This window comes from Cryptomeria japonica, chromosome 11 (assembly GCF_030272615.1).
Source record: "Cryptomeria japonica chromosome 11, Sugi_1.0, whole genome shotgun sequence".
NCBI lineage: Eukaryota > Viridiplantae > Streptophyta > Pinopsida > Cupressales > Cupressaceae > Cryptomeria > Cryptomeria japonica.
In genome coordinates, this window is record NC_081415.1 from 479,962,648 (window position 1) to 479,978,111 (window position 15,464).

Genomic DNA, 15,464 nt, shown 5'->3' on the forward strand with positions numbered 1-15,464 from the left:
GATGCCCCAGGGCTCAGGCATGTATGCACGAATTGTCAAAGATCAAGCAGTTACGCAGCTGGTAGAGATGATGCCCCTACCCTGGGACATGTGGCCAGAGATTAAGGATGTCGGCATGGATGCTGAGTACACAACATATTGGGCAAAGCATCCATGGCCACGCCTAACGGATCGGGGAGAGCCATTAGATGGGGATGGTGGTGGGGATGATGATGATCATGGAGGTGATGGGGGCAAAGGCCGACAGAGGAGGAGGGGAGCAGTTGGAGAGAGGAGGGTTGCACCACGGAGGGAGGGTGGAGAGGAGAGACAGGCTCGAGTGGTGAGGGGTCACAGTGGATTGTCACTACAGGTGCCAGTAGCACAAGGACAGTGACAGATACAGAGACAAGTACCAGTACAGGTATAGGCATAGGGGCAGGCACCCGTACAGGGGGAGCCATAGGCAGAGGTGGAGGGGGCTGATGCAGAGGAGGATGAGCTGATAGAGCTAAGGGATATCTGCCAGGGATAAGCAGATGAGATCCAGGAGTTGGAGAGGGAGAGGGATCAGCATAGGAGGAGGCTCAGAGATACTGAGCGGAAGCGGGAGCGGGATCAGGCTATTCAACGTTATATAGAGGCTGAGACAGCACTGAGGGCGGGGAGATAGGCAGCGGAGGACATAGGGGCAGGATATGCTTATGTCCTGCGAGCAGGGGAGGAGATTGCCTACTGGAGAGATCTCTATTATGGTGCAGTGGCAGTGGATCAGCGGGCGAGGAGCTTCCATAGACCGTGGCGTACAACAACAGCTACGGGAGGGAGCCAGAGGAGATAGGCATCGAGTGGTGGGGTTATGGGTCCTCCACCACCACCAGATAGAGGAGATAGGTGGGATGATCCTGGAGTGGGTCCTTCAAGGGCTCAGATTCCATTGAGGCCAGGTGGCTCTGAGGGAGGGAGTTCACCATAGCCATAGAAGGCTCCCTATGTATCAGTATTGTACCATTTTTATATGATGATGTAGACACCTGTGGGTGATTGTAGCTATATGATTTTGACATCATTGTATCATGACACTTTATATATATATGAGATGATTCATCTTTGCGGCAGCTATATGCATGTGTACCTATATGATGAGATGTTCTTATGTGATGTTTGTTTTATGTTATGGATGCAAATATTTATATGATGTAATGCAGTATTTTTGTTCTTTTATGTTTTATATGTGTATGCATGATGCAAATGTGAATGTATGTAATGCAGATGAATATGATAATGCAAATAACTATTTAAATGATGAGAATATAAAATGTGCTAATATGTGTTGTGTGCAAGATGTGATGCAGTTTTGATATCTATATGTATGTATGAAATGCTTATATGTGGTAATGCAGGTGCAACTACATGAAATGCAAATGTTTTTGGTGTGTCATTATACTCAGTCATGTGATAGCAAGCTACGCGGACTCAAGAAGGATGATGGAAGTCAATCAAGAAAGGGGGATGAAAGATAGAAGATATGAAAGTGAAAGAGCTTCTTGTGCGTTATCATCATTGAGCTTTATTATGGCAAAATAGGTTATGACAATCAAGGCATATGTTCGACCCAGAAAGTCATTGTACCCATTTGCATGGAGATAAGACAGTCACAAACAAGGAATGCTCCAGTTCACACTAAGCTCACAGTGTCCTCATCTCCTTGGACAAGTCATAGCATTACTAAGAGACAATCCACAGACAACAAATACAAGTAGGTGACGATACCCCATCCTCACCTTTCTAGTCAAAGACATCCTGGAGATAGAATCTCTAGTTAGAGACGTCCTGGAAAAGCTAAAAGATATGTCACCAAAAAGATAAAATCAAAAGAAAACCAAGACTCAACACCAACATCCACTGTAGTCCTCAAGTTTAGTGTCTCTTGTCACTTGTATAAGTCTTATTTGATTGTGGTCACAATGTTTACTTTCACAAAAAGGATAGATAGCACTGAACCATAATGTTGTCTGAGTCTGTTGAAAGATTTGATTTGGTTGAAGCCCATTGTTGCTGTTGTGTCTCATCTGAAACTGACTGAATCCATGAAACTGATACTTTATTGCGGAGAAGATGAAACTTTATTGCGGATTGTGCGCCAATAGACTAAAGGAAGCTGGAAGAAACTGTACTCCTTGAAACATGTGATGTTCTTAGTTCCACACCCATCACTCGATATAGGATTTGCCTTAGCCACAGATAGGATCTGATTTATTATGGATGGAAAGGGAGGTGAAAAGGGAGATTTATTATGAATGGCTAACCAATCTTGGGTAGATCAATAACAAGCCATGATGGGAATGGGTAATTTTATTATGAACGAATAGGTTGTGAGTGTGTGCAAAGTGAAAGGATGAAAGAGAATCCTGAAGGAGGGAGGAGCAATGTCTCTACGCATGGCGCTGGTGACCCAATTTTCACCATGGTACTTGCCCAGGGCGCCACCGAAGTGGTTTTCTCCGTTGGACGAAATTATTTCTCTTTACTTTTTTTGATTTTTCAATGTTTTTTTTTTTGTGTCACAAGGCACCTATTTGCCAGGTTTTCACCAAGTAACGATTTTGTTGTTTTATAAAAAAAAAATTTGTATTTTTGAATTTTTTTATTTTTTTTGTATTTTTTGAATTAGGATACTCCAAAGAGCTATGTGTAGAACCTGCAAAGGTGCATGTTGTTGATAGGATCCTCCAAAGGTTCACCTTCTGTAGTTGAGAGCTGATATGCACCAGATCCATATGCTGCTGTAATAATGTAGGGACCAAGCCAGTTTGGTTCGAACTTGCCCTTCTTCTCTTTGTCTTGTTGATTTTTAGGATTTTCTCTAAGATCTAAGTCCCCTACCTCAAATGTGCGAGGCTTGACCTTGTGATTGTAGCTGCGACTCCTTCGTTGTTGGTAAGCCTTAAGATGATTAAAAGCAGTTTGTCTTCATTCATCCAGTAGTTCCAACTCTTGTAAGCGAGAGACCTTATAGTCTTCATCATTGATGATGTTTTGCAAAGAGACTCATAAAGAGGGTAGCTCAACCTCAATAGGCAAGATAGCTTCAGTGCCATAGACAAGTGAATAGGGTGTATCTCCTGTAGGTGTGTGGACACTTGTGCGGTAGGCCCAAAGTGTAGGATTAAGTTGGATATGCCAATTACGGCCAGCATCGTCGACTCTCTTCTTTAGGATTTTAAGGATTGTTTTGTTAGACGCCTCAGCTTGACCATTACCTTGGGGGTAATATGGTGAGGAGAAGCAATGGGAAATATGGAAGCAGTCACAGAGTTCACGAACATCCTGATTTTTTAAGGGATGCCCATTATCAGTGATAATGGAAACAGGAATACCGTATTGGGAAATGATATAGTTGAGGATGAACGTAGCAATCTGTTTTCTAGTGACTTGTGTGAGAGGCATGGCTTCAATCCATTTTGTAAAATAATTTGTGGTAGTGATAATGAATTTATGACCATTGGAAGAAGGAGGGTGAATCTTGCCTATGAGATCGAGTCCCCACTGACAAAAGGGCCAAGGAGACGCAATTGGTTGAAGTTCTTGTGCTGGCGCATGTATGAGGTCTCCATGAATTTGACATTGCTTAAATTTCTTGACAAACTGATATGAGTCTTTTTCCATATTGGGCTAGTAATATCCAGTCCTGATGAGTTTCTTGGCCAAGGTAGGACCACTAGCATGCGGACCACATATCCCTTCATGCACTTCCCGTAACGCAATATGAGCTTCATCGCTTTCTAAACATCTAAGAAGAGTGTCATCTAGACCTCGCCGGTATAGGATATTAGCTAAAATGACATATCGAGAGGATTGGTGAATGAAAGTGCGACGTTGGTTATTTGATAGATCAGGAGGTAGGATATTGTTACGAAGGTATGTGAAAATGGAGCCATATAACTGGGATTCAGGACCGACAATAGATATCATCTCAGTAGGCATGATCTCATATGAAGGAACCAAAAGGTTATCCACCAAGAACTCATAGACGGTCTCATTTGGAGGTAGATCGATCAGTGAAGCAATTGTAGCCATGGCATCTATGGCACAATTCTGCTCTCTTGGTATCTGCTCAAAGTCTATCTTTGTGAAGTGTTGTTTCAGGTCATCCACCATTTGTTTATAAGGCATTAATTTTTCATCTTTTGTTTGGTAATCATCAATTGCTTGATGGATGACAAGTTGAGAGTCCCCAAAAACACAAAGTTCCTGGATCTTCCATTGAACTGCAATTCGTAATCCTGTTGTTAATGCCTCATATTCTGCTATATTGTTAGTGCAAGGAAATGATAAGCGATATGATTTTGGTATAGAATCCCCTTGAGGAGTTATAAAGAGGATGCCAGATCCTACCCCATGCTGTGTGTATGAGCCGTCGAAGTACAGTTGCCATGGTTTTGCATGTGACATTGTCAAAATGGATTCATCTGGAAATTCTGAACTTAGAGGAACATCATCTATCATGGGAGCATCTGCTAATTGATCTACGATGGCTTGTCCTTTTATTGCTTTTCTATCCACATACTCGATGTCGAATTCACTCAGGATCATTACCCATTTGGCTAGTCGCCCAGTAAGTGTTGCTTTATTGAGAAGGTATTTTAATGGGTCTATCCTTGCAACCAACTTAGTCTTATGAGTGAACATGTAATGTCATAATTTCTATGAAGCAAAGACCACGGCGAGACATGCACGCTCAATTGGTGTGTAGTTTAGCTCATATCCCAGCAATGTGCGACTGATATAGTATACTGCTTTTTCCTTGCCCTCAGCAATTTATTGTACTAAGAGTGCCCCCAGTGCTATTGGAGTAGCTGATATATATAGTAACAGAGGCTGATCTGGAACTGGTGGCATCAGAACTGGCGGATTCAGAAGATAATCTTTGAGCATGTGGAAAGCCTGTTGACAGTTATCATCCCATTTGAATTTGATGTTTTTATGTAGCAGGTGCTGAAAAGGATTACACTTATCTGCATGTTGTGCTATGAATCTTCGGATGGACTGGAGTCTGCCTTGTAAGGATCGAAGTTGACTGATTATTCTTGGTGGTTGCATCTCCAAGATGGCCTTGACTTTTGCTGGATCAGCTTCAATTCCTCTTTTAGATACAATGAATCCTAGGAGCTTCCCGGAGGTTACTCCAAAGACACGTTTCTTGGGGTTTAATCTTACTTTGTATTTTTCCAACCAATCAAAGATGACTGAAAGTATGTCCAAATGTGTATTTCTGTCTATTGATTTACCGAAGAGGTCATCAACATAATCTTCCATGGTTACGTGCATGAGATCATGAAAGATAGTAGTCATGGCTCTTTGATATGTAGCACCTGCATTCTTTAGCCCGAATGGCATGACATTCTAGCAGAAAGTTCCTCACGGACAAGTGAATGATGTTTTGTGTTGATCCTCGGGCGCAATCCTTATCTGATTATAACCAGAGAATCCATCCATTAATGATAACATTTCATGACCTACTATGAGATCAACAATCAAGTCAATATTTGGTAATGGGAAGTCATCCTTTGGACAAGCTTTGTTGATGTCTCTGAAATTTATACATATTCTAATGCTGTGATCTGGTTTATTGACAGGTACCAAGTTGGAGATCCATTCGGGATAATCAATTGGGCATATGAATCCGACATCCAGTAATTTCTCAAGTTCTACTTTGACTAGTAATGCCACTTGTGGATGCATTTTTCTCAATTTCTGTTTCACTAGTTTTGCCCCCGGTTTAACTATCAAATGATACATTACCAAATCCGAATCTAATCCAAGCATATCAGCGTATGACTAGGCAAAGTTGATCTGTCATTCTGTGAAGAAACTTACGAATTTTGACCTTTCTGACTCTGTCAACGATTGAGCCAGGAATATGTTGTGTGGAACCTCTTCTGTACCAATGTTTGTTTTGATAGTCTCCTCTACCAACATGGATGACTTTTCTTCATATGATGCTGGGAGAATGTCAAGCCTTCCATCTTCAAGTGCCTCAGAGAGGTTTTCACCCTCAGATACGTCCTTTCTTTTTACTTTTTTGGGGTCAGACAGTGCCACAGTGTGGTTTTCGCCATAAGACCCTTGGTTTGTTCTTATTTTCACATTTTTGTGACTGGAAGGTCTGACACCCTCACCAAAATATGCCACGCTGTTTAGTTCTATAGTGTATCCCGCCTTATGGTCCCCAGGAGGAAGATCATCTCATATGCCAATATAGTCAATAAAAGCTTCATCATTTTGGAATGTGTCAAACTGTGCAGGTCCTTCATGATCCCAGTCAATGAGTTGGTGGTGAACAAGGGGAAGGCCTTTAACGTCTTCGAAGTCAGCGGGGCTAAGAGTGAAGATGCAGTTATATTTGGGTATGTCAAGGTAATTATCAAGGTCATCGATGGCACTCTCCTCATCAGTCTCGATTGCAAATGAATCCAAATTATCATCACTAGTAGCGCATTCTGGGATAGGTGTTCTCATCCTATGTGATCTCAACCTAGAACCTTGAGACAAGGACTGTGTGGAATCATCATGGGTTGTTTCTTGACCAACTCTAAACTTGTTATAAAATTCCTCTTCTTCTGTGGGTTCATCTGGCCCTCTGAATATCTTGGTGAGCTCGTAGTCACTGGAAGACTTGTCTGAACCCCATTCCCATTCGTTGGAATATGTGGAATAGTGATCCTCTTGTTGAATTTTGGCAGCTTTGATTTGTAAGGCTTCTTCTGTCCTTCGAGTGTGGACCTTGGAAGTCAAGAAACCAAGTCCTTTCGAGCGTTCCTTTTTAAATGTCAATTCAAGTTGAAAAGGTTCAATGATGCCTTCTTTTCATAACCCAAGAGGGCTTTTTCCGTCATAACCAAATTTTTGTAAAATTTTGAAACCTTTGCCATATTTCTCAAATGGTAGACTAATGTGATCTTGTGTGTCATCTTCAATGTCTTTGTAAAGCATTTTGTATAAATCTTCCTCTTCTAGTTCACCCCATCTCTGAAAGGTAGTAGGGTCCCATTTGAGTACCATGATGGATACTTGCTTGTTAGGATGTGGTCTTCCATATTATTTTGGGGAACTCATGACTTGTCGTAAGTACATGGTCTAATTTAAAGTGTATTCCCCCATGCCTTTGTCCTGAAACTTGCCTTTAAGCTCACCTTGTTTTGATGTTGAAGGTTTTAATGACTTAGGATCAATGTATGTCGAGGAAGGAACAGCTTCACGATTACTGGGAATGATGGTCTCAGTGTTTGATCTCAAATTATTGCAGTATATGAACAGATTAGGATCACCGTTAACTGTTACCTCCACTCCATTATGAGGAAACTTAATGCATTGGTGATATGTAGATGGGACTGCCCTCATTTCATGAATCCAAGGACATCCTAGTAATATGTTATAAGTGAGATCTAAATCCAGGACTTGACAAACCACATCCTTTGTAACTGGACCAACTCTGAGAGGTAAGGTGACTGTGCCCTTGGATGAACGCTCTTCATCATCATATGCCTTAATGGTGATTTGATTTGTAGAATTCATAGCTTTATCAGAATATCCCAATTGTATAATAGTGCTTAATGTGCAAATGTTTAGACCTGCTCCTCCATCTATTAGGACTCGTTTGATTCTATGTTTGTGTATGAAGGCTTCAATGTGTAATGGTGCATTATGTGGCTGACTTACGGAGGCATCATCAGCTTTTGTGAATGTAAGGGAGTGTGGAATGGAAAGGTATCCCACCATGGCTTGAAACTGGTCCATGTTTAGATCAGTAGGAACGACAGTGTCTCTCAAAGTTTTGTCAAGAATGGCTTTATGTGCAGGGGATATGCGTAAAAGCTCAAGGATGGAGATGAGCGCAGGTATCTTCCCTAATTGTTCTACAAGGTCGTACTAAGGTTTGGTTGATGAAGAAGTGGTGTTTTTAGTTGGAGCACCTTGCAAAGTGATTTTACCTCGATGAGTTGTGACATGACATTTAGAGGTAGGTTCGGAAGAAGATCCAACATCTTTTAGGACAATCTTGGGTCTCTGGGTAGAATTCTCAGGGTTTTTGTCCTTGATGATAATGGTAGAGATGTAATTTTCCATCGAGATGTGACTGATAGTTGAATCATAGTTATAAGATGCTCTTGTATAGTTGGTTTGATCCTCTATGGCTTTATCTTTTCCCTTGTCATGTTTTGGGAATGGTTCCTTAAACATCTCATGTTCTTGATTGGAGGAATGTCCCTCAATCTCAATGTCACCTCTATCAATGAGATCTTGTATGATGTTCTTCAGTCGATGACAATTTCCTGTCTTATGACCCTTGCTCTTATGAAATTCACAATATTCATCATCATTCCACCAATTTGGTTTGACCTTTGGTTCATATGGGGGAAAATCTGGAATAGTGATTACCTTGTTTGCCACTAGCTTCTTGAAAACTGACTCAAGTGGTTCTCCTAATGGAGTGTACTTCCTTCGTGATCTAGAAGTTGTTTGAGTATTCACTTGATTGTTTGTAGAACTTGATCCCGAAAAAATGATTTTTGGTTGCACTGTGTTGGCGTCAACAACACCATCATTGACTGTGTTCTTGTTTTTGTTCCAAAATCTTGGCTTGTCTTTTCCCTTAAAGTCATCTTTGTTTTCCTTGAATATCTTAATGAGTCCTTGTTCAATTAGGACCTTTTTTGTCGCTAAGCCTTTTTCAATAACGTCCTTGAAGGTGGACAAACAAGCTTTTCTTAGATCATAGCCAATGTCTTTGTTAACATTTTGTGTGAACATCTCTACCATTTGTTTTTGTGAAATTTCACAAGAGCATCTGCTGGCTAGATTTCTCCATCTTTGTAAAAATAATGCAAAAGACTCTCCCTCTTTTTGCTTGGTGTTGTACAAAGTAGTGACTAATATGTCTGTCTCTATGTTGTAGGAGAAATGTTGAATAAATGCCTCTGCTAGATCACCCCATGACTTAATACAAGGTGGGAGTTGGGAGAACCATTCCATAGCTTGATCACCTAGGCTTTGTGGGAATAATCTCATCAAATATGTCTCTTCTGCTGCTACCTCAATGCAAGCTATGAAAAATTGTCTTATGTGTGCCTTAGGATCCCCTTTTCCTCTATACTTATCAAACTTAGGCATCACAAAGTATGTAGGAAATGGAGGCATTGAAATGCTCTTGTCAAATGGATAAGGACATATGTCTCTCATTGTGTATGTTGGCTTTGGTGTATTTATGTCCTCCATTTTCTTTTGTAAGTCCCTGATTTGTTGCTCCAAATTGCTCTTAGGTGGAGATCAACTTCTTGGACCATACCCCATGCTTGAGGCACCAATTGGAGGAGGAGCATGTTGCATATATGGATGATATTGATCATACACATGTTCATATGGAGGAGGTCTATAGTGATGTTGCATATATGGACCACTTGGTATAGATTCATGTTGAGGAACGAAATATCTATTTTGTCCATGTATACCATACTCTACAGGCATATCATGTTCTAATGTGTTGCCCCCAAATTTGACACGGGGTTTCCTTGTGTCCAAATTTTGAGCATGCCTTTGAATATCCAATTGCTTTGGTGGTTGATCCTTAGCATTGGTATGTGATTGAGCATATCTGTCTGCATAAGACTTCCATAATGGTCTGCAAAGGTGAGTATCATATGCTTGACCATGTGTGTATGGGACCTCTAGTTTTTGAAACAAAGATGATGGTGATTCAGGTACCATATGTGGTCCTCTATTGCCTCCACTATTAGGTCTCTTTTGATCCATGTTGGAGTGAGGTTGTTGCAAAGGTCGATTTTCCATTATTTGAGACATGTCAAAATCATGAGGTATCTTAGCTCCACTTTGTGCCATCATTTGTAAGAAGTATTGTCTATCCCTCCTCATTATTTCCTCAACCAATCGATTGTAATGGGGATTCATAATGGATTCTTCCACATCTACTGAATGTACGGAGAAGTTGTCCATATTGTCATTGTGTGGAGCATTGTTGTTTGTAGTGTCCATGTTCTCAACATTTGGAATGTTTCTATAGGCATCCATGTCAAGTAATGTAGTATGATCAGAATTGAAAAAGATATCATTGTCATACTCATAAGAACTCATGTTTGCGGACTCTTGAGCCTCTTTAGTTTCTCTCCTAGATTTTTGAAGACAGGTTTCAACCATGAACTAGGTATTTACCGAGATGTGTGAGACTAGATGAAAATGGAAAAAGTATGGAAGACCAAGAGTTGGATGAATGTAAATGAATCTGAGGTGTACTTGCAATGTCCAAAGTGTAATACCAAGTATGTATATAGTAGAGTAGGCGTGGCTTTCAAAGAGATGATAGTTTCTCTTGATGAGGTAAGATGACCTTGACTCTAAGTAAGACCAAATGAGACCTAAAGGTGATAGACTTTGATGAGGGACCACTTACCAAAATGTTGTATGTAATGTGTTGACAAAGTATGATGAGGACAAGCAAGTGACCTTTTGACTCAAGTTTAGACAAATGTGAATGTAATGTAAGGTGTAAAGCAATGATGGACTTTGTAAGACCCAAGGATAGGTTGACTGCTAAATGAAACCTTCGAGAAATGACCTAGGAAGCTCAAGAATTCTGAAACTGACTGTGGTTGTTTGCTAGACTGTAACAGTTTTTCAATTCTGGACACAGACGCGCCTGTATACTTCACAGACGCGGTTTCCCGACACAGACGTCGCTCTGTTCAACACAAACGCGCTTCTGATATTTTTTTGCAAAGTGTAATGTTTACTCTAGGGACACAGACGCAATTCTACCCTTCACAGACATGGTTATACAACACAGACGCTATTATGTCAGACACAGACGCGTTTCTGCAAAATTTGTGCAATCTTTTCCAATCTGTGAAGTCATTTTTGTTGTGACCAAATCTGACTATTTGACTGTTTTCGTGACAAGAGGACATAGTGTTGATGAGGACTCAATGTTTGCAAGTGTCTAGACTCAAAAAATGACTCCAATAAAAGTGTGTTGTTTGATGTAAAAATGTTTTGCATACACTTGAAGACACGAAAGACACAATGTTTTGTTGTTTGGTCTTTGAATGTTTTGAATGTTTAAAATAAGTCAAGCACAATTCTTATGGTTGGCCAAGACAATAGTTGTTGATCCCACATGGGGTTTTACCCCCGAGGCTACGCTATTCAGAGCGGATACTTAGATGCTTGACCTCACTGGCTCCACCCTCGGCACTCACTTCTCGGGTCAGCCAAGCATCAGTCCCCATGAAAACTCCCCGTGGTGAACTTTGTATCTCTACTAAGAACCATATGTGTGTGGGCCACTACCAGAGGTCCGACCTCCTGCCTCAATAACTAGAAGGATTTTGGCTTCTAAAACAAAAAGGTGCTAGTAAGGGCATTTGCTCGTGTGGCCATACATGCGGCACTTTCAGCTCTGTAAATATAGAAGGCTCCCAGCCGGTAGGGGTTACGCCCTACAACTGATCAAATAAAATTGATCAAACGGGTTTATGAGGAGACATAGTGTCGGTATGAACTAATCAGCACACGTTATCCATAGTTTTCACCATGAATGCATTTGTTTATAGTGGTTTAGAAGAGGTGGGTTTTCCTCGCTACCACTTGGGTCATTCTCTTCTCACTAGTAGTCCTAATGACCACATGGGAAGACAGGCCCTCTAAAGATTAAACAAAAAGAACCTATTGCTCAAGACACAAAAGACAATGATTCAATTTTAGTGCACCAATTGAAGTGTTTAGTAGTTTATGAAAACAAAGCACACAATAAAAATCCAAAAACCCTTGCCAAGGACCTGCAACAAAGATTTATTAGTAGTTTAGATTGTTTGAAATAATCACCCCTTCCTGCAAGCACACAAGTTAGGTAAATTTTAGATCCAAAAGACTTTGTGAAAATAGGGGCCTTCAACCAAACGATTTTGCTTTCAAGACTGGATGCACCAATTTCGTTAGCTAGATCTGAAAATGTTAGCTCAAAATAAACCAAATCTGAAACCCTAAATGCAAAATCCGAAAACTGAATCAATAAAAACCCAAAATTTGAAACTGGTGAACACAGACGCGATTACCCTCAACACAGATGCGACTTTGTGACACAGACGCAATTCTGTGAGACATAGACGTGACTACAAAATGCAAACGCGGCTTATGGACACAGACGCGGCCAAAAACAACGCAGACATGACTTTATAACACAAAAGCTCTTTCCTAGAACCTGCCAAATAAAATATTGCCAATAACACAGACATGAATCCAGATGTCGCAGACACGCCAGAAAATAAAAAAACGTGGTCTGAAAGTGCGCAGACGCGAAAATATCAAAATGCTATCGAAAACGTCAGATCTGCAACTTCAAAATACAAAATCTGCAACAAGGATGTCAAATGCAAAAAGGGACAAGAGTCCCACCGGGCGTACCAAAATGTATATGGTGAAAATGGATAACAATAATAACGATATTGAAAGGCTAAATAGATTCAACCACAAAACCCTAGCCTAACAACAACAAAGATCCACCATAACATATGAAGATTACCTAAGACAATGCAAATCAAATGAAATCACAAAGATTATACCATCACATGTCCAATAGGGTTTGAATCTCCATTCTTCCTATCTCCATTGATCTTGCTTGATATATTTTCTCTCAGATTTTATGTGCACAAGAGCTCAACAAAGAACGGAATGTGGTTGCAAGTAGGATCGCATATGCCAAGTAGTCAATTGATCAAGTAGTTAGAATGATTGATAATGAAGGAAGTATCTCCTTATATAGAAGACACTATATGAAATGGAGGGATAAGATTGAGAGGTGTAAAAGGAGGTCGGCTATGATTAGAGGGTAGGTAAAAGAAATAATAAAATAATGAAAGGGTAGGTAGTGTAGGAATTAAGAGATGAATGACATGTGTCATGGGTAGAAAAGGTTAATGAAATAATTAAATAAATAAAGATTTATTTAATTAATAGAAGAAGTGGGATAATTAAATAAATAAGATATTTATTTAATTTAGGAAAAGGATAATTTAAATAAGTAAATGTATTTATTTAAATGAGAAATAAGGCTAGAAGAGGATAAATGAATTAATTAAATAAATAAAGATTTATTTAATTAATAGAAGAATTAAGCTTAGATAATTAAATAAATAAAATATTTAATTAATTAGACTGGACAATTTTGGGTGTCTACAGGACCTTTTGGCATTTTCCTTGCAAATAGTGCTTCAATTTCTTCAAGTTCTTCATTCTCTAAAGGCCAAATCTATCTTTATAGTAGTAACAGGACCAAATTCCTCAATTTCAAGAGTTGAAAGTTTTCCAATCAATGTATCCCTAGTTACAGATGTATTAGGCATTGTTCTTAACTCATTTATAGCAGTAACCTTCATTTTATATGCCGGTGGCAATCCTCTTAAGATTTTTGAAACAATTTCATCCTCACTCAAGGTTCCTCCACAACATTTAATACCCAAAACAATTTCATTTACTCTTTCCATAAAAGCAAAAATCCTTTCATCTTCTTCCATTTTTAGATGTTCATACCTGACTCGGAAGCTTTCAAGTTTTGCAATCTTGACTGTGGAACCTCCTTCATTTAGTGTTTCCAAATGATCCCAAATAGCTTTAGCAGTAGACCTATCTGATAATCCCATAATTTGTTGATCTGATAATGTGCTCAAAAGTGCTTCTCTTGCTTTGCAATCATTCTCCTCATCTTTAGCTAAGGTAGTTGGACTGGGCTGACCAGCTACAATAGCAGTATAACCTTTCTTTGTAACTTCCCAGATGTCTTTACCAAAGAAATTTATATGTGTCTCCATTTTGATCTTCCATATCCCATAATTGGTTCCATCAAGTTTAGGACTGTCCTTCCTGAAATAATTAGTAGATATTGGATCTCCTCAAGTTGTTAAACTTCTGCAAAAAGAGGACTAAGCTCTGATACCAATTGTTAGGTCCCAGAGACAACTGAGAGGGGGGGGGTGAATTAGTTGTCAAATAAATTCAAACCAAAAACAACTTAATCAACTTAATGCTTAATACCGGTAAACCAGTTAAGTATGTTGGTAGACAGTGTTAACAGTTAATTTCTATACCAGTAAAGATTAATGCATGAAATGTAAACATAGAGTCATCCACAACACATAACACCAATATTTGTACATGGAAACCCTGTAAGGGGAAAAACCACGGTGGAAAACCTTACCCACAATCAGATGATACTACTGCAGATAGTAAGTGTACATAAATGGGGTCTGCACATGCAGAAAGGCCAACAGCCTAGAGCTCACTGCTCAATCACAAAAAGGGAGTCACACTGACTACAGTTGGATGGTTAAATCCAATAAGAATGTACTGCACAAGATAGCATCTTCATATGCTGGATTCAGTAAGTTTAATGCTGATATGCTTTCACAAAAACCTAGCTTCACCTTCAAATTATGTCTTCGTGTATAGCTTTTCTTAATCTCGCATATACCTTCACACAATTCTTTTTCGCATTCCACATTCAATCTTACAAATAAGATCTTACATTTATACCATAACCTAAGACCAATTTTAGTATGTCGGCTCTACAAGATATTACAATAAAAACTTTTACAAATAATATAATATCCGATGCAATAACTGATTAAACATGTTGGCTTAATGCATTTTAGAACAATAATAAATCATCTCCATAGTGTGTCATGCTGATCTGGAAAAGATAAGCTTGCTGGTGTAACCCTAGCTAACCCTAGACCTATTTGCTGGTAAAAAAAAAATGCAAATATGAATATACCATTGATTAATTCTTCAAAACAAAATGTCCACATGATGTCTTCGACATTACCAAGTGTCTTCCATATCATTCCAAGTGCCAGTGATTATTATATCATGTCGGTGAACTATATACTAGTAACTGTGCAATAGTTACTTGCTTTCCAGTGAATACTGCTAGATCTCCAAAGTGCTAGTGTTTTAGTAGGTGTTGACATCAATGACAAAACCATACCAAAATACCAACATGGAATCCTCAGGGGTTGTTTCTTGACCAACTTTGAATTTTCTATAAAATTCCTCTTCTTCTATGGGTTCACCTGGTTCTTTGAATGTCTCGGTGAGTTCATAGTCATTGGAGGATTTATCTGAGCCCCATTCCCATTCATTGGAATTGGTGGAATAACGGTTCTCTTGTTGATCTTTGGAAGCTTCAATTTGTAATGCTTCTTCTGCCTTTTGAGTATTTACTTGGGAAGACATGAAACCAAGTCCTTTTGAGTGTTTCTTTTTAAATGTCAATTATGGTTGCAAAGGTTCAATGGTGCCTTCCTTTCTTAAGCCAAGAGGACTTTTACCATCATACCCAAATTTTTGTAGGATCTTGAATCCTTTGCCATACTTCTCACATGGTATGCTGATGTGATCCTGTGTACCATTTTCAG